The following is a 27,951-nucleotide window of genomic DNA, read 5'->3' on the forward strand; positions in this document are numbered from 1 at the left end:
TACGACCATGAGCGTACAAAACGTAACACTATCTGCACTCTTTCATTTACTTCATCTTATTCCGCAGGTGGTTTCAGTCCGACAGAGGAGAGCTGTGTCTGAGTTACACAGACTGCATGTGTCCTGCTTGCTCTCCAATAAACTCCTTCATATATACTCTCATCTGGATCAATCGTTCTTTACACTGCATTAGCATGATTTGCCTTCTAAACGCGGGGCAGAAACGTCCTCCTTTCAGCCTCACTCCTCCAGTGTAACCGTTTATCCCCTTTAGAATATTCCCACCCTTCCCTCCGCTCTGACAACAAAAAAATCATGCAGGGCAGATACAGCTGCCGCAAACGACTTCCTGTGTCACTCAACGAGAGCGAGCACTTCCTGCGGATGAGCAGGTCAGAGGCTGCAGATGGAAGAGGCGCGTTGCTTACCCGTACAAACGTTGCTCGGCAACGCACTGGGAGGAAAGAAATGATTTCGAACAATTGTTGACAGAAAAGCACGGTGTGTCACTCATGCGTGTCGGTACCTCTTGGGATGAGAGCTGAGGCTGGCAGAATAGATCCATCGAAGGTAAGCAGATATTTATCGAAATCGATTTATCAATGCCAAGCAATGATAACGGAAGAGAATGCGGCTATTACTTCCAAACAGAGCCTCCGCATCAATAAAACGGGAATCACTTAGGATAAAAAAGGAACGAATGCATTTGCTCTACATTCATACTGTAAACGGTGTGTTCAGGGAAACCTTGAGGATTTTGGGGCCCTGGGAAAACATATTTTGGGGGCCCCTGTTCAGAACAGCTTTGAATCCAAATTCACCTCTATGCCCTCTTTAGCCAGGTCACTGACAGTGCACAGGCACGCTCCTCCAAATGCGGAATGATTTGTACATGTATTCGGGTCTGGTGATGTGTGTTTTCAATGCTGTAACACAACAGCAGTTCACTAATATTATTGCAAATGATCTGTTACTACCTCCTATTTCTCATATGCGAGGTCCTGTTTTGTTCTAAAGGAATATGTTTATGGATGTTGCATGAAACGTATTTATTTATATTTATTTATTTAGGAGATTTGTTAAGCGCTCAAATACCCGTGGGTGTCTCGGCGCTGAAACGTAAACACAACATCTCTTGGCAAAATGCCTGTATTAGACTTACACTACACCAACATTTAAAATTGTATGAAAGTAAAACAGTATTTAAAACAATCTGTTTAAGGAGTGGCAAGATGGCCGCCGTGAGGTTGTGGTGAGAAGTCGCTCCAGACCTCTCTCCCTGAAACACCCAAGATGGTCGGTGAATAAGGACTGTTATACTCCTCTAAGAGTCTATGGATTTGAGTAGCTGGTTGCAGAGAGGGCTGAATAAATTCCGCCCTAAATATTCAGGACTAAAGGAACAACTCAGCTGATTTTTTCAAAGGGCATCGGAGTGGAAAGCAGTCCTTCGTGATCAGTTGATAGCGATGCCTACACGTTTGTCTAAAGCAGACAAAGATAAAGAGAGGGCGAAGATGCAGCAGGGCGATGCAGCAAGCGCACAAGAAACGGGCGGAAAAGGTGCCCAGGGTAGCGGGAAGAGAACCAGCAATGATTTAACCTCAGGATCACAGCTCCGAGGTCCGGGCGCCATAAAGAAAACATACCCCTTGATACAAAAAGGGAAGAAAGAGAGAGAGAAAGTGGAAAAAGCCGAGCCGGCAGAGGCGCGTGTAAAACGAGGAGCAATGACAGCGCCCGCGGCTAAGAAAGATCGGCTTGCAGACCTTCCAAATGATGACATCGCAAAGCAAGGTATGTGCAAAGGAAAAGATGCAGCCTTGAAGCAGCCTACCTTAGTGGAAGCATTTAACCAGAGGAGAGGCTCGCAACTAGACACAGAGTTTTCCGCTAGCAAAGACGTCCTCAAGGAAGCAGCGGCTGAGGCACCGGCAGAGACTGACGCTTCCAGCGCGGAGGCAGCGGTTGCTAAGCAACCCAGAGACCCGGCAGCAGTAAGCACCGGCAGTGGTAGCAGAGGTGGAGAGGAAACGGGGGCTGCAGCGCTGAAGGGAACACAAGCCACAGATGCAAATGACAATGGGCAAAAGCAGCTTAAAGGGGGTAGTAACGACATAACAGTATTGAAGGCACCACATGAATCTAACACAGTAGGAAGCGCAGACATGCTGGAAGCATTGATACAGCTGGAAGCAGAAATGAGTAATAAAAAGCTGAAGGAGAGTAATAAGGAGGCTAATCCTTCAACAGAAGCGGGGAAAAATGCAAAATCAGGCGCAGAAAATCCAAATACTTATCTGGAGAAAAGAGAGGGAGCCTCACTGGAGGGAGATTGCTTCTTTTCAGTGAATGAGGATGCTGATACTACTCAGTCAAGCAATGAGACTACAGAAGAATCAGAAGAAGATTCGAGTTCTGGTTCAAGTTCATCTGTAAAAGATACAACGCAGAGAAGGAGAAGGTCAAAGGGTAAAAGAGAAAGATATGGCGGAGGATTGGATTCGCCAGTAATGGGGGGATGGAAGCTAGATTGGGACTACTCTGCAACTTCCCAGACCTATCTAGAAGAAAGTAACCCACAGGCTTCCGGGAATACCCCCATACCGGCACAGTACATGGCCCCTTTTGATATGATCTGTTCCACTCTTAAACAGATGCAAGGGGAAGCAAGGTCGGAAAGTCGAAGGGCCAGACAGGCTACAAAGAAAATCTAAAATACTCTTAGAAAAGTTAATAAACTATATGAAGGTCTCAGTGAAAGAGTGACTGAGGTGGAGGCTCGGACTGGAAAACTAGAGGATGATGTTGGGGGATGGCAGGACTTTAAAATGGAGCAGGAAAAGTTGGCAGTTGGACTTTCAATGGAAGCTGGAGGATTTTGAGAACCGCCAGAGGCGGAATAACATACGCATTTTGGGAGTAGAGGAAGGAAAAGAGGGAGATGACATTATGCGATTTGTGGTTGACTTGTTGAGAGGTGCTTTTCCCGAATCACAGTGGGAGTGGGAGCGAGAGATACAGCGTGCACACAGATTCCCCTTTACTATCAGGAAAAATCATGGGGATAAAAGACAGGCAGCTCAGCATGCTTTGCCCAGAGCTATCTTGATTTATGTTGGGAATTATCTGCTCAGAGAGGAGATAATGGACAAAGCTAGACCGGATAAGAAAAGATCTTTTGAAGGAGTCACTTTCTTTGCCAGGCCAGACTTCTGCCACGCAACGGTGGAGAGAAGATGGAGACTGAGGCAGCTTATTAAACCTTTTCAGACTGTGGGCTCTGAGGCCTTTCTCTTATTCCCAGCAAGACTGAAAGTGGTTACAAGGGGTAGAATAAACATATTTCTATCCGAAATAAAGGCCCAACAATATTTGGAGGAGATCAAGTCGCAGAAAGGGGGCTGAGAAGCTTAAAGTTGATAAAGAAGGAAATGTTAGACTCTGATATACAGCTCTTTGGAGGGTTGGTTAAATCTAATGGTCAGTGTCAGCAAATAGTGAAACAGCTCAGAGGAGTATATAATACTCAGGGTGTTGGGTATAGGGGAGGGAGGGGAGCGATATCCACAGGCTACTGCGGCTACACATAGGTCTTATGGACCTATTTGCCTGTAAAGGGGGGGAGGGGGTGGTTTCCAGAGAGGGGGTAGGGTGGGAGCAGGGGAAAAGGGGGTTAAAGGGGGGGTTAAAAATGCAAAAAAAAGGGTGAAAACATGTAAGAAGCAGCACAAGAAAGCACAATTCAGAGCACAAGGAAGGAATTTTGATTGGTATTCGACAACTGCAATAATGAGGATGCATGATACATTTCAGGGTTATTTTGAGAATAAAATGTTAGATCGTGAATGGTATGTTGAGTTAGGTAAAAATAATGATCCAGAAAAATGACTTGTTGGATTGCTACTATTAATATCTGTGGGCTGAATGATTCGGGGAAAAGACTGAAAGTGGCAGCACTGCTTAGGACACTTAAGTTGGATTTGGTCTGCTTCCAAGAAACTCATGTCGAAGCTTCTAAGAGTTATATAATGAATCATCTAGGGTTTTCAGTACTGGCAAATACTTTGCAAGAGATGAAACATAGAGGAGTAGCGGTACTAGGAAGACCTACGGACGTAGAAGTAATTAGGAAATCAGAGGATAAGTGGGGAAGGTAGGTAATAATAGAAATAAAATTTAAAGGAGAGAAATGCACTATAGTTTCCGTGTATGGCTCGACAGAGGATGACCCGGATCTTTTCCAATTTCTAGATACAGAGCTGGCACTATGGCCTGAGCCAATTGTATGTTGTGGAGACCTTAACATTCACGACCCTACTAGTTCATTTGGACAAATTGGGGGTATATATACAGGGAGGAAAAAGAGAACCCACAAGGGCACTATCAGATTTGGTAGCAAATAATGCTTTAGTTGACCCTTGGATAAAAATAAACCCAGGAATCGATGGCAGTACATTTTATTCAGCCCCACATAAAGTACTTGTTAGGCTGGATTATTTTTTGATTTCATCCTCCCTGTTATCAGACGCACAGATAGATAAACAGCCCCGGATTATTTCAGATCATAGTCCTCTGATTTTAACGATTAAACTGGGACAGGCGCAAATGAAAGACAGGCAGTGGACATTTGATAGGGCTCTGCTGAAAGACGAAAGCTATAGGTGTTACATGACAGGCTGGATCAGATCCTACTGGGAAATTAATAAGGATACAGCCCCAGTGGGAGTTGTGTGGGACGCTTTCAAGGCAGGAATACGGGGAGAAACTATGAGCTATGTGTTCTCAGTACAGAAAAAGGCAAGACTTAAAACTAGCGAAATTGTACAAAAATTGATAAGGGTGGAGGAGGAATTGGCGCAGGCCTTAAGAAATAGGGCGTCAATAGAAGAATATCTATTAAAAATTGTGGCACTCAGGGTGGAGGTGACGGAAACTATTTCTAAAAAAGCAGCAGAGAATTATCTGACTAAGAGAGAAGCTGCCTATGAGTTGAGTGAGAAGGTAGGCCACTTACTAGCAGTACGTACCATGCAGAAACTAGCTGCATCGGACATTGTTGAGGTTGTGAACGAACATGGAATTCTGGTTACTGAAGTGGATAGGGTGAGAGAAGTATTTAGGCAGTTCTATGAAAAATTATATACTAGAGAGAACATCGGAACGGTGGGTGAGATGGAAAGTTACTTAAGGGACGGTACATCGCCAGGGGTGACGGAAGAAGAGAAAGATAGATTGGATTCCCCTTTTACTCTAGAGGAATTTATCATGGCATTAAGCACGCTTCCGGCAGGTAAAGCTGCCGGACCGGATCAGATTCCGGTGGAGTTTTATAAGGTATTTTATCAAACAGTGGGAATGGAAATGTTTAATGTCATGATGGAGGCACAAAAAGGGGACAAAGTACCTGTATCATGGGGGGAAGCAGACATCATTGTTATTTTAAAAAAAGGGAAAAATTCGGCACTCCCAGGCTCATATAGGCCTATAACCTTGATGAATGCGGACACGAAGGTATACTCTAAGATTGTAGCAACAAGACTGGCGGGAATAATAGAGGGATTGGTAAGTCATACTCAGCATGGCTTTTTTCCTGGAAAAGGCACGACACAACATATCAGACAAGTTATTACAACATTTGATGCAGCAAATGTACTGGGGGACTCTATCGCAGCACTATTTTTAGATGCCGAAAAGGCATTCGATAGAGTCTCCTGGGAATATTTATGGCAAACATTAAAATGGAATGGATTTGGAAATAGTTTCATAATAGCAATGCAGACACTCTATAAAAACCCAACAGCAAGGATTAGAGTAAACAGAGGCAAATCGTCAGCAGTTAGGATTGGGAGAGGGACTAGACAAGGCTGCCCATCGTCACCATTATTATTCGCCCTTTATCTGGACCCGCTGATAAGGAAAATTGAAAGCAATGTAAGGATTCCCCCAGTCAGGTTGAATGGATGTGAAATAAAGATACTCGCCTATGCTGACGATATTGCAATTCTGACTTCCTAATCCTAGTATGGCCATAATGGAAATTGAGGCTGAAGCACAAAGATTTGGGCAAATATCTGGGTACAGTTTGAATAGCTCCAAAACTCAAATAGTATGTAATCATCATATGGGGTTCAATGATCAAAGAGTAGTGGACTCTGCTGTATATCTGGGGGTCGTAATTACAGCGGACTTAGACGTGTTGGTACAGAATAATCTCGCACCACTTATGATAAAAGTTAAGACCGATTTAGACCGTATGAATAATCTACATTTATCATTAGTAGGTTGCACTAATGTGATAAAAATGTTAATATTGCCGAAATTTCTGTATTTTTTTAGGACAATACCTTTATTTTTTGAGTTAAAATGGTTTAATGATTTGGAAAGAATTCTGAACAGATTTATTTGGGCCCATGGCAAGACCCGTAGGGCATATCGTTTTATGTCCTTGCCCAGAGAAAAGGGGCTCTGGGGGGTGCCTGATTTTAGATTGTACTATTGGGCATCTGCACTTCAATATATGCGGGGATTGATAGGGGGGGCGGCGTAGACGTTAGAACAATGAATGATTCATCCAGGATATATTCCATTGTGTTGGGACCGGAGGTAGAGAACTCCTTTCTCAAATGTATTGATTTTGCTTATTTTAAAAGAACTAGATTCAAGACGGTCCAAGCTGCAATTAAGATTTGGAAGGCAGTGATGAAAAAAATTGGTCTGGGCCGTTACAACTGGTATACGAGGCTGTATAAAAATGTCTCTCTCCCAATACAGATATTTGGGGACAGCATAATGGCGGGCTGGGTGGAGAAGGGGATAGTACAGCTTGGCGATGTGAGGAATATGGAGGGGATGTTACAATTCACAGATCTAATGGCCAAATTTGGGTTAGATAGGAGGGACCTTTTCAAATTTTTTCAGATAAGAAGCTTTCTGGGGAATAAGCAGGGGGGAAGCATAGGGTTTGCCAAAGTAGATATACTCGAGAAAATAAGATTGGGGGGTGATTGCTCAATACGGTGCTTTTATGCAAATTTGTTAGCAGGGAAATCAGATGACTTAGATAAGCATAGTGAAAAGTGGGCAGATAAGCTGGAAGGGGAGTTCTGTTGTTTTAAGGAGTCACTGGACTTAGGGCGAACTCTTCTGTGTTCGTCACCGCTTCAATCACAGCAGTATAAAACTCTTTACTCGCTTTACTTTACCCCTGAAAAAATAGCAAAATGGGGGGGTCACAGGCATCACATGCCCAAGATGTAGCTCCCTCGACGCAGATTTAATACATCTATTTGCTGTATGACTGCAGATACAGACAGTGATAAAGGATATAGAGAGGTTTTTGGATGCTACTCTAAATATTCAGATTATCTTAAAACCCCCAGAAATACTGCTAGGGATAGTTACAGACGTTAATGTTATTCAGAGGGAGTTTATCTTTGTCGCAATGGCAGTTTTTAGGCTTTGTATAGCCAGGGCTTGGTTAGATAAAAACCCCCCACAAATGCAAGTTTGGCTGTCTAACCTTTTATCAACATATAATTTGGAAAAAAATATTTACGCCCGGAAAGGAAGGAAAGGGAGGAGTTTGGGTTTAAGAATATGGGACCCCATTATAAGATGGAAAGAAGGATTGGACCTGTGAGATTCGACTAGGTCAAACAATGGCATTTGAAATAACCTGAGTTGTCTTAATGAATTTTGAATTGTTTTTTTTCTCTGTGTATGATGTAATACAATAAATGAATCTAATGTATGGCTGTAGAATATATAATGAATTGTGTGAATTGTGCAATGGTATAAATAAAAATATAAATAAAAAAAAAAAACCAATCTGTTTAAGAATTATTCAAGGATAGTAGGGCAAGATTCTGCAGAGCAGAACTGGCTCTATCAGGGGGGCCCTGAAAGGTGAAAGGGCCTGCGTCAGTCTTACGCCTGCTGTGAGGCAGGCGCAAGATTTTGACGCAACAGCGTCCTAAAAGTGACGCAGTGAAATCTCATAGATTTCACTGCGTCACTTCTACGACCCTTCCTTGCGTCAATACGCCCCCCCTTGGATACATTATACCTGGTGCAGGTATAATGTGGCCTAGGGGTTTACAAAGTGACGCATCTACCTAGATGCGCCACTTTGTAAATATGGCGCAACAAGGCACATTTTTCACGCACTAGTGCGTCACAAAAAGTGACGAACCGGCGGCGTAAAAGTGACGCACAGCCTCATAAATGAGGCCCCAGGTATTCAATACTGTTTACTTGTTTCGACTTTTTCAGTCTGTGTCTCGGTGTTACTTTACGAATGACATTATCATTGTTCAATGACTAAAGAGAGGTAGGATTATTATTCAGGCTCCAAAATGATTAATTAGCACAACAATTACATCATATGATCGTTGCCTAGTTCACAGAGGTGGGCGAGCCAAGTCTGGCTCGACTACAAGAGGCAGTGCACATGCCGATCCTTGACAATATTTTTGCATGTTAATCGTGCAAGAAACATCATGGAAAAATATGATGACATCTCTTCAATTACATCACATTATATCACTGCATTGAGTAGCATTTATTGGAAGGGATAGTTTCTAAACATTGAACTAGAAACATTCATATATCACTCCCCCGCCCTGAGGCAAGTCAGTTGTCATATTCATCTGAATTTGACCTAGGTTGGTATTAGACTTGGAGGAACATACATTGCATTACATAAAAAAAGCGAGCACTTGTGGCCATCACGTGGCAGAAGGTTCTACACCTGTTTAAAGCAGGGTGCATTACAGTGATGTTGCAGGTGCTCCTACTAAATCACAGCAACCCCTGGGCCGAGTATGGTCTGGAGAAGAGGAGTGCCCGCTCGTTGTTTTTTACCTTACTCAGTACCTGTTCAGAAATGTTCAGCTGATGCTGCTTGCATTATTCTTGTAAATAAAGTCCTTTTAGTATGCTGGTTTGTTTTTTCTAAGGAGTATTAACCCCTTCGCTGCTGATGACGAGCTCAGCTCGTCATCAGCCACGGTGGTCGTGTGCGGATGACGAGCTGAGCTTGTCATCTAACGCGGCTTTTTGAAAAAAGCTGCACAGCGGAAAAATAACCGCCGCAGCGATGTGGTTAATGTGATCCCATTACCTGTGAGATGCACATCTGCATTTTTTTGAAAGGCTATCTCTACTCTCTCACCCACTAGGCTGTTTAACCCATGATAGCCTGCATGAAGAAAAGGCCAAAAGTAAGGAATTACATTTTATTTTACATTTCACAAGTCTACTAAGTGGTACTATGACACATTATTCCATCAGTCATTCTTGCCTTTTAAGCGAAGAGCATGTTGCATTGTGGGGCTTGTAGGTTTACTTTTGACAGTGTCATTATGGGTACAAACCTCCACATGCAAAGTGCTGTTGGCTAAAATTCCAGAATTTCCCAAAGGTGTTATACATGACATGGCGCCACTTGTCAGCTATGTTCTTAAATTTTACAAAGTAGTCTGGACCGTTTAAAAAAATGTGTGCTTCACATGTAAAACCAAAGGCAAACTCTGTTCACTTACTTTTATACGCTCTTTCATTCACATCATGCATTAAAAAAAACATTGACAGCACAATTTGTGTTTTCTTTTGAGTAGTGACATTTTTTATACCACGCTTCACAATACAACAAAAGTGCAAAATAGACGGCGGCAGCCCAGCATTCCCTAACACAAAGAACATGAGCAAAGGACAGTGGTAGCAGGAAAAACATCACAGGAATCTCTCTCACACATGGCAGGTACAACTTAGATAGTGAACCCACAATGATGGAGTAAGCAGAGTTAAAGTATTGTTGTATATTCTCCGTAAACAAACATAAACATACAAGAAGTGCAAAAAGACTACTGTAAAAGATTCACAAACCTTTTATGGAACTACCATTCGTCCACATACTCACATAAGCTGATGAACCCTCACCTACCTAGTGTAGTATACTTCATCAGTGTGTTCCGCATCTAGCAATGATTAACATCTGCATCTAAAGTACTACTGTTCACTAGTTGCTCAGTCTGGTAGTGATGAGTCCCCTAGTTTGCGGAAGAGTATGTCTCTTATGATGACATTTAGACTCTCACTTTTTTTAAAGTGTCTGCCTATATTTAAATAGTGTTAGGGTGATCTAAAATGTTTTATTGGATCTCTGTAGCACAAGATTAAAATAAAAAACAGGAGGGCCGAACACCTGATGTGGATTTTCTTTTTCAATGACATGTTTCAGTGCTCAAGTATTGCTCATGTGGGGTCAGGCACCTTCCTCAGGACTGTAGGCTCAGGGTCTCAATATTGTGAAAGAGGTCCTGGTTCACAGGGGACACAGGACAATTATAATATAATTGCATTTAATATATGCTTTGTGTTAGATCTGGGGTAGGGACCCTTGCTTCTAAGTCAGGATAAGGGGATTACACTCCTTAATAACCCCTTCTCACCCCCTTGGTAGCTTGGCACAACCAGACCGGCTTATCTCCGAGGCAGTGTGTTAAGCATTTGGGAATATACACAGCAATACAGTGAAAACACTACAGATGGACACCACACGGGTTTTATAAAAATAGGTATTCTTTATATAGACTAAACACAAGACCACAAACAACAAAAATCCACAATACTGTACTTAAGATTGACTTAAAGATGGTAAAAGTTACTTAGTTCAAATTGCTGATAAATGCGACAAAGTTCTCAACAAAGTACCTGGATGCGCAACGCAAAGTGAACAAAAGGCTTGCAAAAGGTGAGATGCGTTGGTTCCGTGATCCAGGGGAAATGATGCTTCGTGCCTCAATGCTTGCGCAGAGTGGGGGATGTGTCATGATCTTAAACGGTGCGGGGTTGATGCGTAGATTCTCGGCCTGCGGGCCTGTTGCGATGCGCAAGATGGCGCTTTGATGCGATGATCCGTTTGCGATGCGAAAAGATTGTGCCCTTGATGTGATAATGTGATGACGCTGCGATGACGATGCGTAGGCGCCCTGGCAGCCTTGCGACGACTCTGTACTTTGGTGCCGCAACAGGCCCTGCGACACGCTTCTTCAGTGATGCGATGGCGACTCTTTTGATGGCGTCACGCTTCTCCGGTGATGCGACAGCAGGCAGCTTTGACGAAGACACGCTTCCAGGTAGATGTGGCGAAGGCTCGCTTCTCCGGCTATGCGACGATTTCAGCCGCGGCGCCGACACGCTTCCTCTCGATGCATCGCGCTTCCAGCTCCCAGCGACACGCAAATGCCTGGAGTTAGAATTCCCAGCAAGGAAATTCAGAGGGGAGCTGGAGATTAAGTCTTTTGTCCCTGAGACTTCAGTAGGAGGGAAGCACAGTTCAAGCCCTTGGAGAATATTTTGTAGATAATGAAAGTCCATAAAAAGTTCCTTCTCCTTTCCTTGGCAAAGAAGCAACCACTGAAGGCCAACCCAGCAAACAGCACACTGGCAGAGGGGCAGTCAAACTCCAGCAGCTTCCTTGGTTCTTCTCCTTGGCAAAAGGTTTCTTGTTCCAGAAGTGATCTACAGTTCTAGGGACTAGGTCCCAATATTTATACCCCAAAATCCTTTGTTCTCTGAAGGCAGAGAGGCCTCTGCCTAGTCCAAACCAGTTCCTGAGCACTTTGTTTACATGACTCCTTCTTTCCTTTCCCTCTGCAGGGCAGGGACATCAGACGCCCCACAGGATGTGGAGCCAGCACAGGGGAGGGAAGGCACATCCCTGGAGCATTTTGTTGACATGATTCCTTCTCTCCTTTCACAGTGCAGGGCATAGACATCAGACACACCACATGTAGTGGAGCCAGCATTGTAGAGGGAAGGCCCAGCCCTATTTAGGCTCCAGGTGCAACTCCTCCCTCCCATTTAGATGCAGATCTCTCTAGTCACCACTGGGCGGCCCCAGCCTGTCTCCTGGAATCCTCCAGCCCTGTCACTCACAAACTCCAGACAAGGAATACACAACCTAGCAGAGGCAGGCCTGGACCGTTAGGCAAGAAAAGACCTACTTTCTAAAAGTGGTATTTTCAAACACAGATTGTTAAAACCAACTTTACTAAAAGAGGTATGTAATAATGTAATAATCTAACTGCCCATTCTAGCCTATGGAGAACAGGTAGCCTTGCAATAGTGAAAAACGAAAATGGCTGTAATTCACTATTAGGACATGCAACACACACAAGAGCATGTCCTACCTTATACTCACAATGCACCCTGCCCTTGGGCCTACCATAGGGGTGTCTGATATGAAGCAAAGGGAAGGTTTAGGGACTGGCAAGTGGGTGCACTTGGCAAAGTCGATATGGCAGTACTAGACTGCACACGAGCCTTTCAATGGCAGGCCTGAGACACACTTTACACGCTGCTTCTGTGGGTGGCATAACCAGTGCTGCAAGCCCACCAGCAGCATCTAATTTACAGGACCTTGGCACAAATGGTGCACTGTACTAGGGTCTGACAAGTAAATCAAATAACCCAATCATGGAATCACTAATTAGTACATCAATTTAATATAGGGAGCACTTGCACCGTGGCACTGAATAGCAGTGGCACAGTGCCCAAAGCATATAACCAGCAAAAACATTTGACGTAAAAACAAACAAGTAGTAGTGTTCCCCAACAGGGTGTACTTAGTACGGAAGGGACGATACGCGCTTTCTGTGTCGGCGACGCTTGATTAAAGGTCTCAACTTACCAAGGATGGACCACGGATGGTGTAGGACGCAGTGCAGGGGATATTTTGAGAGCCTGCATAAGATTTATTGACTTCACACGGTGACAGTATTATTGCCACATCGAAATAAGAGAAGGTGGTGCATTAAGTTCTTTTACACAGATCGTGAAATGGAGTTGTCCCTCATATAGAAATTTATATCAAGTTCAAGGGCAACCAAATCTCACTGTTTACTACCAGACTGCGTTGAGATCGCTGGGTGTTATTTATCAAGATCAGAGTTTTATATATCCTTTGGAACTCACCTGTGAGATCGTTAGTAACAAGTTGGTGATTTCGAACATTTTCAGGACAAGCGTGACCAGGCTAGGTCTCTTCATGGTCCTGACATTTATGATACCTACGTGTATGCCTTGAAAAAGTCGAAACACGTGTTGGCAAGTCGTGTGCTGGGAGTTTTATATGAATTAATTGAAATTTTGAAATAAAGGCTACTGAGAAACAAGAAGATTGATTGTTTTGGGTTCCAATTCCTGGATTAGTAGTGTTGATATTGTCTATGAGTAGAGTAATTGGGGTTATTCATACCCACAGATGAGATATACTTGTAAATGACTAAATATATGATGATTAGTGTGCTGTAGAAAAACCCTAGTCCTTTCTGGAACCAGCAAAAACGTATCAAAACAAAGGAAGCAATTCGTCAAAATGGAAGGGAGACTCAGGCCAATGATGCCAGGTCTAACACGTGTCCCCTCCAGCTGAAATGTGGGGAGAACTACCCTTCCCCTTGGGAGTTCTCTTCACTAAGGCGGAAAAATCTGGACAGACCATCAGCGTTGGCGTGTTCTGTACCAGGGCGGCGTTCTACCGTAAAGTCCATACCCTGTAGGGAAATGGACCACCTCAACAACTTTGGGTTCTCACCCCTCATGTGCATTAGCCATCTGAGGGGCCTGTGGTCGGTCTGAACCCGGAAGTGAGTCCCAAACAAGTATGGTCTCAACTTCTTCAGTGCCCAGACCACAGCAAATGCCTCACACTCAATTGCACTCTACCTCTGTTCCTGTGGAAGTAACCTCCTACTAATGAAGGCTACAGGTTGGTCTAGGCCCACTTCATTAATCTGTGATAGAACAGCCCCCACACCATCCTTTGAAGCGTCTGTCTGAACAATGAATTCTTTTGAGAAGTTGGGCGCCTGAAGCACGGGTGCTGTGTACATGACGGTCTTCAGGGCGTCAAAATCCTTCTGACAGGTGTCAGTCCAATTCACTCTCTTGGGCTGCTTCCTGGAAGTCAGATCAGTCAAGGGTGCAACAATGTTGCCATACCCCTTGACAAACCTCCTGTAGTACCCCGTGAGTCCTAAAAAGGCTCTCACCTGTGTCTGAGTCTTTGGGGGTTCCCATGCCAGGATGGTATCAATCTTGGGTTGTTAGGGCGCCACCTGGATGCTTCCTACCCGGTGACCCAAATACACCACTGAAACTTGCCCGATCTGGCACTTACTCGCCTTGATCGTGAGGCCTGCCTTGCGCAGTGCCATCAACACTTCCCAGAGGTGGTGCAGATGTTCCTCCCAACTGGCGCTGAACACTGCATTGTCATCCAGGCAGGCGCCACTGAATTCCTCCAGTCCAGCCATCACCTGGTTGACCAACCTATGCAAGGTGGCAGGAGCATTCTTCATCCCAAAGGGCATAACCCGGAATTGGTAGTGCCCCTCTGGTTGAGAATGCTGACCTCTCTTTGCCCCATCAGTCAAGGCAATCTGCCAGTACCCAGACATCAAATCAAACATGCTGAGTTAACGAGCAGCCCCTAACCGATCAATGAGCTCAGCAGCTCTGGGGATGGGGTGCGCGTCAGTCCTGGTGACTGAATTGAGCTCTCGGTAGTCCACACAGAACCGGAGTTCGGGTGTGGCACCCAATGCGGCAGCCTTTGGGACCAAAACCACTGGTCTGGCCCAAGGGCTGTTTGAGGACTCAATTACCCCTAAAGCAAACACCTTGGAGATTTCCTCCTTGATGTAAGCCCTGACCTTGTCAGTCACTCTGTAACCCTTGTGCTTCACAGGAGGACTGTCCCCAGTGTCCACACCATGGACGCATCACTCTGTGACACCAGGAACCAAGGAAAATAGATCAGAGAATTGCCCCAACAGTTGGCGACAATCTTGCTGCTGATCAGGAGTCAGTGTGGCAGAGAGGCCGACACCATCCACTGACCCGTCTTGCTCTGCTGCAGACAGGAGGTCAGGAAGAGGCTCTGTCTCCACCTCCATTCCATCATTTGTCGCTAGGAGCATGCCCACTTCGGACCTTTATAAGTGGGGCTTTAGGCGGTTAACATGCAGGACCCTCAAAGGGTTCCTGGGAGACTGCAAGTTCACCAGATAGGTGACATCACTCTTGCGCTCCAACACCTCAAATGGACCGGTCCACCTGTCCTGGATCGCACAAGGCTCTACAGGGGCCATGTCCCAAACTTTCTGTCCAGGCTGAAGCCCAATCAGAGTGGCATTCTGATCAAACCACCACTTCATTTCCTCCTGGCTGGCTTCCAGATTCGCCTGAGCGAGATCTCAAGTCTGGTTCCTGAAGGCCAGTATGTAACCGTATACATCCCGGGGAGGTTTACCGGGAGATTGCTCCCAGCCTTCCTTGACCAGACTCAAAGGTCCTCTTACCGGGTGTCCATAGAACAGTTCAAAGGGACTGAACCCTAGGGACTTTTGTGGCACCTCACAGTATGCAAACAGAAGGCATGGCAAGAGGACGTCCCACTTACGCCTCATTGGTTTCTCAAGACCCATGATCATGCCTTTAAGGGTCCGGTTGAATCTTTTAACCAGCTCATTACCTTGTGGGTTGTAAGGAGTTGTGAACTTATAGGTAACACCACACTCCTTCCACAGAGACTTCATATAAGTGGAAATGAAGTTTGTACCTCGGTCAGACACGACCTCTCTGGAGAAAATCCCCATCAGTGGACGTCCCACCAAGGGGGCCATCACTGTCCTGAGCGGTATAGGTACCGTGTAGCATGGTTCACCAAGACCAGGATAAACCTGTTTCCAATGGCTGTCTTGGGGTCCAGTGGCCCCACAATGTCAATGCCCACCCGTTCAAAGAGGATACTGACTACAGGGAAAGGTTGGAGAGGAGCCTTGTGCTTCCTTCCACTTTTCCCACTTGCCTGGCAAGTTTGACAAGCCCTACAATGAGTATCTGAACTCTTCCGCATCTGGGGCCAATAAAAGTGGGAGACAAGCCTTTCAGAGGTCTTGTTCTGCCCCAGATGTCCAGCTAAAGGATGTCCAGCTAAAGGAACGTCATGATCCAAACCCAGTAGGAAGGCTCTGAAGCGCTGGGGTACCACCAGCACACGGGCTGACCCAGGCTCCGCAACCTTAGGCTCACTTTACAGGAGACCGTTCTCCCAGTAGATCCAATGTGATCCAGACTGATCACCTGCTGCCTAGTTTGTGGCCTGTTGCCTCAAACCCACAAGAGAAGGGCACTTCTGCTGCTCTTCACAAAATTCCTCCCTGAATGGACCCCCTTCTTGCTGCCAATGGGTCAGCTCAGGTAGGCGTCGAGTTCCCCTTCAGTCTTCGCAGAAGCAGAATGGACGCTAATTCCCTATGATCGCCCGCCAGTAATGCTGCTTAATAAGCAACGTCACCAACTGGGGGGAAAAGGGGAAGTGGACAGAGAGAGACCCTCCAACTACAGCTGACACTCCGCGAGCCTTCCTAGAATCTTCTAGATAGTCACAGGACCGCTGTCTGGTACCTAATGCACAAAGGGGAAGAGAACATAAACACTTCCTTCTAGCAATTCTACTACTTTCAATTAAAGTTAAGGACAATTCCTACCAGCTGTCTTCGGAGTATTGCCCCTCTCTTATGTGTAGTTACTGCGCATTAAAGTACAATTGGAGGTATGCAATTCTAGAAGAAAAGGTACAAGGTTAAAGTCAGCATAAACAAATTGTCCTTCACTATAAGTACATTAATAGGAATCTCTACTTTCTCCAATTGTGCTTCCTTCAGGAATTTGATAATTGTCTAGTGAATGTTAGCAGATGCTGCACTGAAGATTCTCAGATGATGCGCGCAAATAGGAACTAGGGAGGAAAGATAGGGAAGGCAAGAATTGGGTAAGCGCAAGGGGGAATTAATACATTGTCTGAATGGGGAAAAACTGCAGCGCCGTTGACAGTTAGATTGGTTAGTTCTTACTTGCGAGATGCGTTGTCAAAACTCTACCGCCAGTTGCCTTGTTACTCCGCCATTCTCCTCTACCTTAGAAGTGAGGAAGAGAAGCGAAGGCTGTTTCCTGCTTGCTGGTTCTTCAGTGATAGAACTAAATTAGCGACAGGAGAATGTCCGTAGTAACCCAACTGACTAACGGACAATTCTGTCACCTCGAACTCCTTGTAAGCAGTCTATAGACTCGGTGTACAATAGCGGTGCACACATGGAACAACTCAGGGCTCAAGAACTTCTTTAGGCTCTGTTTTCCACAAAACACGGAGGACGTCTCAGAAACTGCTCTTCGTAACGAATTCTCTGTTGAAGTGCGCAGGTGCGAACGCGCACACTTCCCACAATGCCTACGACCTTAGAATGTACTGATTGACGGAATACCTCGGCTAAAGCGGCGGCCATCTTATAATGTCCAGAGTTAATGAAGATTGATCCAGAAGTTCACCAAGTTAGGCTTCACAATCACTCTGTGTCTCTTGCCAGCATGACAGGGCTTAGCCCAACTTAAAGCGTTGACAGAATGATTCATGACAGTAGGTTCCCCATTTCAGAAACTTGCTCCCCTGTAGGTTCCAGGGCATCCCCCTCAAGGTCTGCCTCCTCCTGGACCGTGGGAACAATGGGGGCTGGTTTCCTGTGCCCCCTCCCTCTTCCCTTTAAGGCAGGTTCCTGGGCCATACTTTCAGGTTCCAGGGTCTCTTGAACACCCTTGGCTGCCATAGACCAAGTGGTCACACACGCCCACTCAGGCAGACCCAACATCTCTAAATGTGCCTTCTTCTCCACCTTAACCCAAGGGGAGCTTTCTAAATCATTGCCTAACAGACAATCAACAGGCATGGCTGGCCTCACAGCTACTTGAGGAGTACAAGAGACCCCCCTACACTCAAAGGGAACTTGAGACACTTTGCAATGGCTCTCTGTGTTGTCAGCGACAATATTGGGAAGAATGCATTGGGAACCACCTGCTCTTCAGATACCAAATGACACTTGACAGCTGTCACACTGGCTCCGGTGTCTCTCAGATCCTCTACTCTATGGCCATTGATGGTCACCCATTGCCTGTATTTCTTAGTGTTATCAGGCAGCTGAGTTTTTGAGACCATCTCAAAGTCTCCTAATAAGACAAGGGACATTTCTGCGGGACCCCACCCACCTTTGGCACCCTTCTCCTCACCACCCAGGGCTGACGGAGTGGTGCACGGGGTGGCACATACTGACCCTTTTGGGGACACTGGGGTTCATACCAACGGTGTCGCACCTGCTTACACTGAAAGCAAGTAACAGGCCCCCTATGAACTGGTTTACCTGTTGGGGATACTGACTTCTTCTCAGAGGGAGGCTGGGAACCCTTACCTTGGTTCCGTTGGGAATTACTTTGGGGCCCTTTCTGGAACTCCCTCTGTTTACCCTTGTCCCCCACTCTTCTGCTGGGGACCCTGCCCACCTTTGGCAGAGTCTCCCACAAGACCCTTGTGGACCCTGGTACTGACCCAGCGGTCCGCCTCCTCATCAAGCTTCCTAGGGGTTAGTTAACTTGCTATCAATAAGGTGCTGGCATAGCTCTGGAAAACAATTAGCAGACACATGCTCCCTGGAAATCAAATCATAGAGCACTTGAAAATTATCCACATTGCTACCCCTCACCCAACCATCCATAGCTTTGCAAAAGAAAGATACATATTCTACCCAAGTGGTTCCCTCAAGCTTCTTGCAATTCCTGAACCTCTGTCTATAGAGTTCTGGGGTCAAACCATATCTTGTCATCAGTGCTTCCTTCATGTGGGCATAAGACATCCTATTCTCACTGGGCAGGTCTAACAAAGTGTCCCTCCCCTCAGTCACAAAGCAACCCCACAACACAGCTCCCCAATCTTTCTCAGGGACCCTGTGGGCAACATTGCTATCTCATAGGCTGCAAACCACTATCCAATATCTTCACTTTTGTGGAAATCCTTGATGACATCCTTGGGAATATATACCCTGCCTTCTGAAGGCACAGCTGGTGCGCTGCCACCATAGGGATTGATTTCTAAGCCCTTGGCCTTGATTTCTAACTCCCTCAACATCCTCTCATGTTCCATTCTCATTCTTTCTCTTTCCAAAGACAACCTGTTATTTTCTGCTTCCCTCCTAAGCTTAGCCAACTCCAGCTTGTGTGTCTTATTTCTCTCCCTTTCTTCCAACTCTCTGTGGGGCAGGTCTTTGGAAGAGATACTGCTGCCAGGTGGTGAGAGTCCCCCTCTCCTGGCTGAAAACACTTGCCTATCAGTTTGCCCATCTGCATCCCCAACTGGCTCCACCACAAGATATGGGGCATTTCTTGCTTCTACCCAGGCCCTCAGCGCCTTTTGGTAGTCATCCTTTTTTTAGAAATGCCTAGTGTAGCAACTTTCAATTTTCTGCAGAGATGTTTGAGCTGTTTCAAAGTGTAGGTTTCCAACCTCTCTTCCTCAAATTCAAGATCCATAGATGCAACAGATTCTGGTTCACTCATGGTAGTAAGATTTGGGAGTTTTCAGGAAAAAATATCAGTCCAAAGAAAAAAATTATACCAAAAAAAAGTATGTGGTCGCGTTTGGTCTGCACTCACTAGTAGTGTACACCAATTACTGTATATGAGTCACAAATGCAGGTCCAAATCCAAATCCTCACCGCTGAACACCAATGTTAGATCTGGGGGTCTCTAGTTTGCAATGGTATACACCTTTGTCCAAATAGGGACCTTTGCTTCTAAGTCAGGATAAGGGGATTACACTCCTTAATAACCCCTGCTCACCACCTTGGTAGCTTGGCACGAGCAGAAAGGCTTATCTCAGAGGCAGTGTGTTAAGCATTTGTGAATATACACAGCAATACAGTGAAAACACTACAGATGGACACCCCGCAGGTTTTATAAAAATAAGTATTCTTTATATAGACTTAACACAAGACCACAAACAACAAAAATCCACACTACTGTACTTAAGATTGACTTAAAGATGGTAAAAGTTACTTAGTTCAAGTTGCTGATAAATGCGACAAAGTTCTTAACAAAGTACCTGGATGCGTATCGTAAAGTGAACAAAAGGCTCGCAAAAGGGGAGATGTGTCAGTTCCGTGTTCCGGGGGAAATGATGTGTTGTGCCTCAATGCTTCCGCAGAGTAGGGGATGAGTCGTGATCCTTACTGGTGTGGGGTTGATGCGTAGATTCTCGGCCTGCGGGCCCGTTGCGATGCGCAAGATGGCGCCTTGATGCGATGCAATGATCCGGTTGCGATGCGAGAAGATGGCGCCCTTGATGCGACGATGCAATGACACTGCAATGACGATGCGTATACACCCTGGCAGCCTTGCGACGACTCTGTACTTTGGATCCGTGACAGGCCCTGCGACACGCTTCTCTGGTGATGCGATGGCGACTCTAGATGGCATCACGCTTCTCCGTTGATGCGACAGCAGGCATCTTTGACGAAGACACGCTTCCAGGGAAATGCGGCGAAGGCTCGCTTCTCCGGCGATACAACAATTTCAGCTGGGGCGGTGACACGCTTCCTCTCGATGCATCGCGCTTCCAGCTCTCAGCGACACGCAAATGTCTGGAGTTAGAATCCCCAGCAAGGACATACAGAGGGGAGCTGGAGATGAAGTCTTTTGTCCCTGAGACTTCAGCAGGAGGCAAGCACAGTTCAAGCCCTTGAAGAATATTCTGTAGATAATGAAAGTCCTTAAAAAGTTTGTTCTCCTTTTTTGGCAATGAAACAACCACTGCAGGCCAACCCAGCAAACAGCACACTGGCAGAGGGGCATTCAAACTCCTGCAACTTCCTTGGTTCTTCTCCTAGGCAAAATGTTTCTTGTTCCAGAAGTGATCTAAAGTTCTTGGGACTGGGTCCCAATATTTATACCCAAAAATCCTTTGTTCTCTTGCCTAGTCCAAACCAGTTCCTGAGCACTTTGTTTACATGACTCCTTCCTTCCTTTCACTGTGCAGGGCAGATACATCAGACGCCCCACAGGAGGTGGAGCCAGCACACAGGAGGGAAGGCACAGCACTGGAGCACTTTGCTGACATGATTCCTTCTCTCCTTTCACAGTGCAGGGCAGCTACATCAGCCCTATTCAGGTCCCAGGTGCAACTCCTACCTCCCATCTAGATGCAGATCTCTCTATTCACCACTGCGCTGCCCCAGCCTGTCTCCTCGAAACCCCCAGCCCTGTCACTCACAAACTGCAGACAAGGAATACACAACCTAGCAGAGGCAGACCTGGACAGCTAGGCAAGAAAATACCTACTTTCTAAAAGTGGTATTTTCAAACACAGAATGTTAAAACCAACTTTACTAAAAGAGGTATTTTATCATTCTGAGTTCAGGCATACTAAATTCGAGTTTCTACCATGTTACCTGAGTCAGTTAGGATTATAAGAATGTAATAATCTAACTGCCCATTCTAGCCTATGGAGAACAGGTAGCCTTGCAATAGTGAAAAACGAAAATTGCTGTAATTCATTATTAGGACATGCTACACTCACCAGAGCATGTCCAACCTTATACTCACAATGCACCCTGCCCTTGGGCCTACCATAGGGGTGTCTGATATGAATCAACGGGAAGGTTTAGGGACTGGCAAGTGGGTGCACTTGGCCAAGTCGACATGGCAGTACTAGACTGCACACAGGCCCTGCAATGGCAGGCCTGAGACACATTTTACAAGCTGCTTCAATGGGTGGCACAACGAGTGCTGCAAACCCACCAGCAGTATTTGATTTACAAGCCCCCTGGTACACATGGTCTGACAAGTAAAAAACCCAATCATGGAATCACTAATTAGTATATCAATTTAACATGGGGAGCACTTGCACTGTGGCACTGAATAGCAGTGGCACAGTGCCCAGAGCATATAACCAGCAAAAACATATCAAAACAAAGGAGGCAATCCGTCAAAATGGAAGGGAGACTCCCGCCAATGATGCCAGGTCTAACACTTTGTTTGTTATATGATGGGGTAATGGCAGTAGTAACATCCCCTTCTTCATAGAACATGTGCACCTTGGGCAGAAACAGTGCAGGCTTCCCTCCTTCCTTCAGATGACAGACAGAAATAGTGCAGTCGCAGCGAAACCTTCCCCTGTCACATAAGATGTACAAATTGTGCAGCAGCACAAGCTTTGCTTCCTCACATAATAGGTACAACATGGCAGTAGGAAAGCAAACCCACTGTCACAGAAGATAACAAGTACGATCTTCCATACCTTGCAGAACTGATTCAGCAGGACAGACTACTACAATCCGTCATCATTCAAAGAATATGCACATTTAAGGCATCTGTGACATAGGTTGCAGACAGATCACTGGAGCGGGTGCCTGACCCACTGGGAAGAATATATAGGTAGATGATTACGTGAATGTGCAAGATCTGACATTCTCGCTTAGGTGATATTCTGCATCAGCATCCTGAAAGTCCTGCTGCTGTCACTTGGAAACCTGCAGTTTCTGTTCATTCTTTGGTTCCCAAGTATAATCTTTTTATTATCAATCAGATGAGGCAGTAACCCCTGATATGCACTGGGGGGGGTGGGGGAGGGGGGCAGAAAGTCCACTAGGCTCCAGGGTTTTTTTATGATGTAGGGGATGCCCAGATTAGGCATGCCAATCTCCCCACCCCAAAAACAATTACCACAGTCTTTCTGCCCCCCCCTCCAGGCATATGGGGGCAATAGCCACTTAAAAAAAAATACGGTGGGGTATCATTTTACTCTGGAGACTAAGGAGAACGTTGTGGAGTAGGACATTTGTGCCCACACAGTGATTCCACACAAAAATATGTGGAAAATGTCATTTTGTTCAGCTAAATTTGAGGTTTGCAGGGGAAACGGGTAGGAAAACGTTGGGAGACCCACGCAAGCCATACCTCGCTGGACTCCCCAGATGTCTAGGTTTCAGAAATATGTGGGATTGGTAAGTTTCCCAAGATGGCCGCCGAGCCCGCGGCCAAAAACCCAGGTGACCCCCTTGCAAAACCAGGTTGTTTTCTAATAGGTAATTTTTGAAGTCTCCTCAATATGTTTTGGATCCACACAGATTCCAGAACTTTCCCACACAGAAATTTGAGAAAAATGGCAGCAAAATTTGAGGTTTGCAGGGGATTCTGGGTAGGAAAACGGTGGGGGAACCATACAAGCGACACCTCGGTGGACTGCCCCGTTGGTCTAGTTTCCAAAAATGTATAGATTTTCTAGGTTTTCCTAGGTGACGGCAGAGCTAGGGTTCAAAATCTACAGCTAGTCACTTTGCAAAAAAAAAGGTCAGTTTTCACTGTGAAAATGTGGTGTGTCCACGTTGCATTTTGGCCTTTTCCTGTCGCGGCCACTAGGTCTACCCACACAAGTGAGGTATCATTGTTCTCGGAAGACTTCCGGAAATGCAGGCTGGGTGGAAGTTTGTGGATACCAGAACTTTCCACCACAGAAATGTGGGGAAAGTGTGTGTTTTTTTGACAAAGTTTGAGGTTTGCAAGGGATTCTGGGTAACAGAGCCTGGCGAGAGCCAGACAAGTCACCCCATCCTGGATTCCCCTGGGTGTCTCGTTTCCAAAAATGTATGGGTTTGCAAGGTTTCCTTCTGTGCCGGCAAAGCAAGAGTTAAAAATCAACAGCTAGGCACTTTTGCAAAAAAAGGGTCAGTTTTCACTTTGAAAATGTAGTGTGTCCATGTAGCGTTTTGGGCGGTTTCCTGTTGCGGGCACTAGGCCCACCCACACAAGTGAGGTATCATTTTTCTCGGAAGACATTGGGGAATGCGAGGTGGGTGGAATTTTGTGGATCTACGCAGATTCCAGAACTTTCCCCCGCAGAAATGTGGGGAAAATGTGTTTTTTTTACAAAGTTTGAGGCTTGCAAGGGATTCTGGATAACAGAACCTGGTGAGAGCCAGACAAGTCACCCCATCCTGGATTCCCCAAGGTGTCTAGTTTTCAAAAATGTATAGTTTTGCTAGTTTTCCCTGGGTTTCGGCAGAGCTAGGGTTCAAAATCTACAGCTAGGCACTTTGCAAAAAAAGGGTCAGTTTTCACCCTGAAAATGTGGAGTGTCCACGTTGCATTTTGGGCCGTTTCCTGTTGCGGTCACTAGGCCTACCCACACAAGTGAGGTCCTTTTAGGTTCTTTGAGAAACGTTTGTCACATTCTCTAGGTTTGAACTGTTTATTATAAAATGTTATGGCAAAGCCAGAAGGCCTTGTCTAACCTATTTTGAAAAACATGTATTAGAGGTAATAGGCCTTTGAGGGTGGATTGTTGTTACACTGTGCTAAAGCTTGTAGTTAGGTATTTTGTTACATGGAATCTCACATATTACCATAGGAGGTGGGGGTTTTGACGTTGGAAACCCACTGAAACATATTATTGAACTATAATAATCATTACAATGCCCTCTTGGAAGAGATTTTATATTTTGACAATTGAAATTTTGTACATACTTGCATTTTTATAACTGTATAGCTGCCTAGCAAAAAAACTTATGCTCAATACAGTAGGTCTGATAAAGACCAAAGACCTGATTTGTAATTTGGCAAAGGTTATTTGAGGTGTCATGTGTGTGATCTGGTTATTAGGAAAAAATATAACTAAAACAGTAAGCTTGGTTTAGTTACTATGTAATTAACATTTTAAAACCAACAGGCCTATAAGGGTGGATTGTTTTGCACTATTTATAAGCCTGTAGGAAGGTATTTATTTGCATGAAGTCTCACAGATGACTTTTGTAGTCAAGGAGTTTGGTGTTCAGACCACATTGACAAACCTCAGGGGTAGAAGATTTACACTGTAATAATTCTTGCTAGAATTTCTTCAGAAGCCGGATAGGCTTAGCTGTCGGCTAGGATCTTGTAATAAAAAGGTCGGCCAGTCCTCGTTGGGACACCCTCCGTGAGGCGGCGGAGTAGTAGCGGAGATGAACCGGCGGAGAAGAACCTCTACAAACTGTAACGTATTGAAGGGGCTAAATATGGAAGTGGGGCCTTTTCGCTGGGGGAAACTGATTGGGGGACGCAGCTAGGCTCTCCCAAAGGAAGGCAGTGGGTAGCGTTAAAGCGCAGACATGGTCAGCGAGGCCCCCCTTCTCCACTGTGACTTTCTGGTACATTTTGCCCCGTGACGAGCTGAGACACTATCATAATACAGATGGGCTGAGACTTGTAATGATTGGCATCATGTAATTTAGGAGTCAAGGTTTGAGTGGTGCACGGTAATACATTCAAGGGTGGGAGTGAGTGGCGGCTGGAGCTGGGGCCTGTGCACGCTCCTCTTAGGTCAAGTTTTTTCAGGAGGGGGTGATCTTGTTTCCCTCTCTAGGTTGGGGTATTGGGCGAATGGCACTCTGCTAATTTGGGATGTGGGTAGTTCTGAACCTACGGAGCAGGGAAGCAGGGAGGGGGGTCTGTTCCTGTTGTTGGGGGGAATTTCAGTTGTTGGGGGGTCAGGGAGGACTGGGGGCGGAGGTTGGGGGAGGAAGGGGGCGAGGGCAGTTTGGAATGGTCACATCAGAAATGTATGGACATTTATTTGCAGAATGTTGGGAAAGAGGGGGGAGTCAGGGAAGGCGGGGGGTGGTAGGGGGGGAGGGGGGGGTAGTTTGGTTTGGTCACACCAGAAAAATACGTACAGAGTCATGAGGTGCACCAGAGTACACAGGGCTATTTCCTCAGTTAGGAGTGGGTATGACTAAAAGATAGGATAAGAGCCTCAAGGTATTGAGCTGGAATGTCAACGGGTTGGGGGACAAGCTCAAACGAACCATTGTATTGCAACTTTTTAAACTTCACCTCCGAGATGCTGTATTGCTGCAGGAAACCCACTCATTGGGTAACACGTGCCACGCACGGAACAGATGGGGGTACTCCTTGGCGGTCCATTCAGGCTTCACATCTGGGGCCCAGGGGGTGGGAATCCTTCTCCGTTGTAATTTCCCCCTCCTCATTGACCACCACAGGGTCACTTTGCGGCTCTATCGGGGAAGTGGGAGGGACGTAGGCTTAACCTTGTATCAACCTATATCCCCCTGGGTCTACAAACCCAGTCCTACCAGGACCTGGGCAGGCTCCTCCTTTCCCTCCCTGATGGTCAACTTCTGGTGGGGGGCGACTTTAACGCTGTTGTTTCTGGAGATCTGGACAGGCACCCACCCAGGGACATACCACCAGGGTGCAAATGGTAGGCTGACTTTATAGAGGCATTTGGCCTGGCTGATGTCTGGCGTCTTAAACACCCGACGGGCAAACAATACACCTTTTTTTCGGGCCCACATCGCTCTTTTTCCCGTTTAGACTACATTCATATTCTTATGCAGCAAGACACCACACTTCAGGACGTCACGCACTTAGCCAGAGGTATCTCGAATCACTCCCCACTGTTGGCCCACCTCACGATCGGGAACAGACGCGAGGGGTGCATTGCGTCGATTAATGCCTTGTATCTTCGTAATGAAGATCTTAGAAAGGCGCTCACTCTCTCGATAGACCGCTACTTTGAGAGTAATGACGGATCTGTGGAATCCTCGGTGGTGTTGTGGGAGGCCTTCAAGACCGTCCTCAGAGGAGAGGCCTTGTGGGCAATCGCCGGCCGGCGCAAGGACAGGGAGGCGCAGATGGTGGCTATTGAGACCGACCTCAATGCATTGGAACAGGCAGCGCAGACTGATGGGGAGCCGGGAACTCATAACCGGCTGCAACTTAAGGCGGCGGCATATAGGGATCTGGCTACAGAAGCGGCCAAGACTTTAGCCAGAGACAGGGAGGGTAGAATATACGACCAAGGCGACAAGGCAGGTAAGCTCATTGCCTGGCTCGACAAGAAACAGCAGGCAAATAAAGTAGTGGCCGAACTTAAGACTGCATCCGGAGCCACTGTCACTGAACCCCGTGAAATAGTCACCGAATTTGCGCGGCACTTCCAGAAGGTATATAGTAGGGGGTCTTACCGCCCGGAGGAGGACTCCGTGGCATTGCTGGCTGATATTCAGATGCCAGCTCTTTCCAAAGTCGAGCGCCATGCCCTGGAGAAGCCCCTCACCACGGCAGAGCTGGAGCGGGCTATTAAAGATCTTCGCCCAGGCAAAGCACTTGGGCCCAACGGCCTCCCAATCGAGCTCAAGCCCGACAGTCTTAGCCCCTACCTCAAACGAATGTTCGAGGAAAGCAGGGAGAAGGGAGTATTGCCGCAGGATCAACGTTTGGCCACTATTGTGGCCATCCCAAAAGAAGGGAAACCGAGAGATACTTGTACCTCCTACAGGCCCATATCTTTGTTAAACGCAGGGCCCAAAATATTGGCCAAGGTCCTTGCCAATAGGCTGCAGCCAGTCTTGAATACACTGGTCCACCCGGACCAGTCGGGCTTCATGCCCCACCGAAACACAGCACTCAACCTCCGGCGCCTTCATGGAGTGATGGGGAGATGTCACACTATCCAAGAGAACGCAGTAGTGGTATCACTTGACGCCACAATGGCGTTCGATATGCTGGAATGGCCCTATATGATTGCAGTGCTTCGAAAAATGGGTTTTGGCCCGAGCTTTATCGAATGGGTGCGTCTCCTCTACTCAGAGCCCTTGGCCCAAGTCACCGTTAATAATAAAACCTCTGAGCCTTTCGCCCTGGAGAGAGGGACGTGGCAGGGATTCCCCCTCTCCCCTCTCCTGTTCACCCTTTCTCTTGAGCCACTAGCCGCGTGGATCAGACAGGATGTGTCTTTAAAGGGGCTTAGGTGGGCTGACGGGTGGGAAGACAGGATCTCGTTCTACGCAGACGATATCCTCCTTTACCTCTCACTGCCTCGGAGGACCATCGTGGAGGCCCTGGACATCTTTACCAACTTTGGGAAGAACTCAGGCTACAGCATTAACTGGAGCAAATCTCTCCTTTACGTCCTCCACGGAGTCCCCCGGTAATCCCCCGAGACTGCCCGATTCAGGTGGTCACGGAAGGATTCAAATATCTGGGGATTTTTATTTCCAAAGA

The 27,951-nt window shown here is 46.3% G+C and overlaps 1 protein-coding gene across 1 annotated transcript in view; it reads left to right on the top strand.

Moving 5' to 3' along the window:
* The first annotated feature begins 394 nt into the window (after nt 1-394).
* The window catches only part of LOC147709066 (uncharacterized), a 152,147-nt gene continuing 124,590 nt past the window's right edge, over nt 395-27,951 (top strand). Inside the window, 1 exon segment of the mRNA XM_086927672.1 lies at nt 395-570. The gene's annotated coding sequence lies outside the window, so the exon portion shown is untranslated.

The sequence above is a fragment of the Lissotriton vulgaris genome, chromosome 6 (genome assembly GCF_964263255.1).
Source record: "Lissotriton vulgaris chromosome 6, aLisVul1.2, whole genome shotgun sequence".
Classification (NCBI taxonomy): Eukaryota; Metazoa; Chordata; class Amphibia; order Caudata; family Salamandridae; genus Lissotriton; species Lissotriton vulgaris.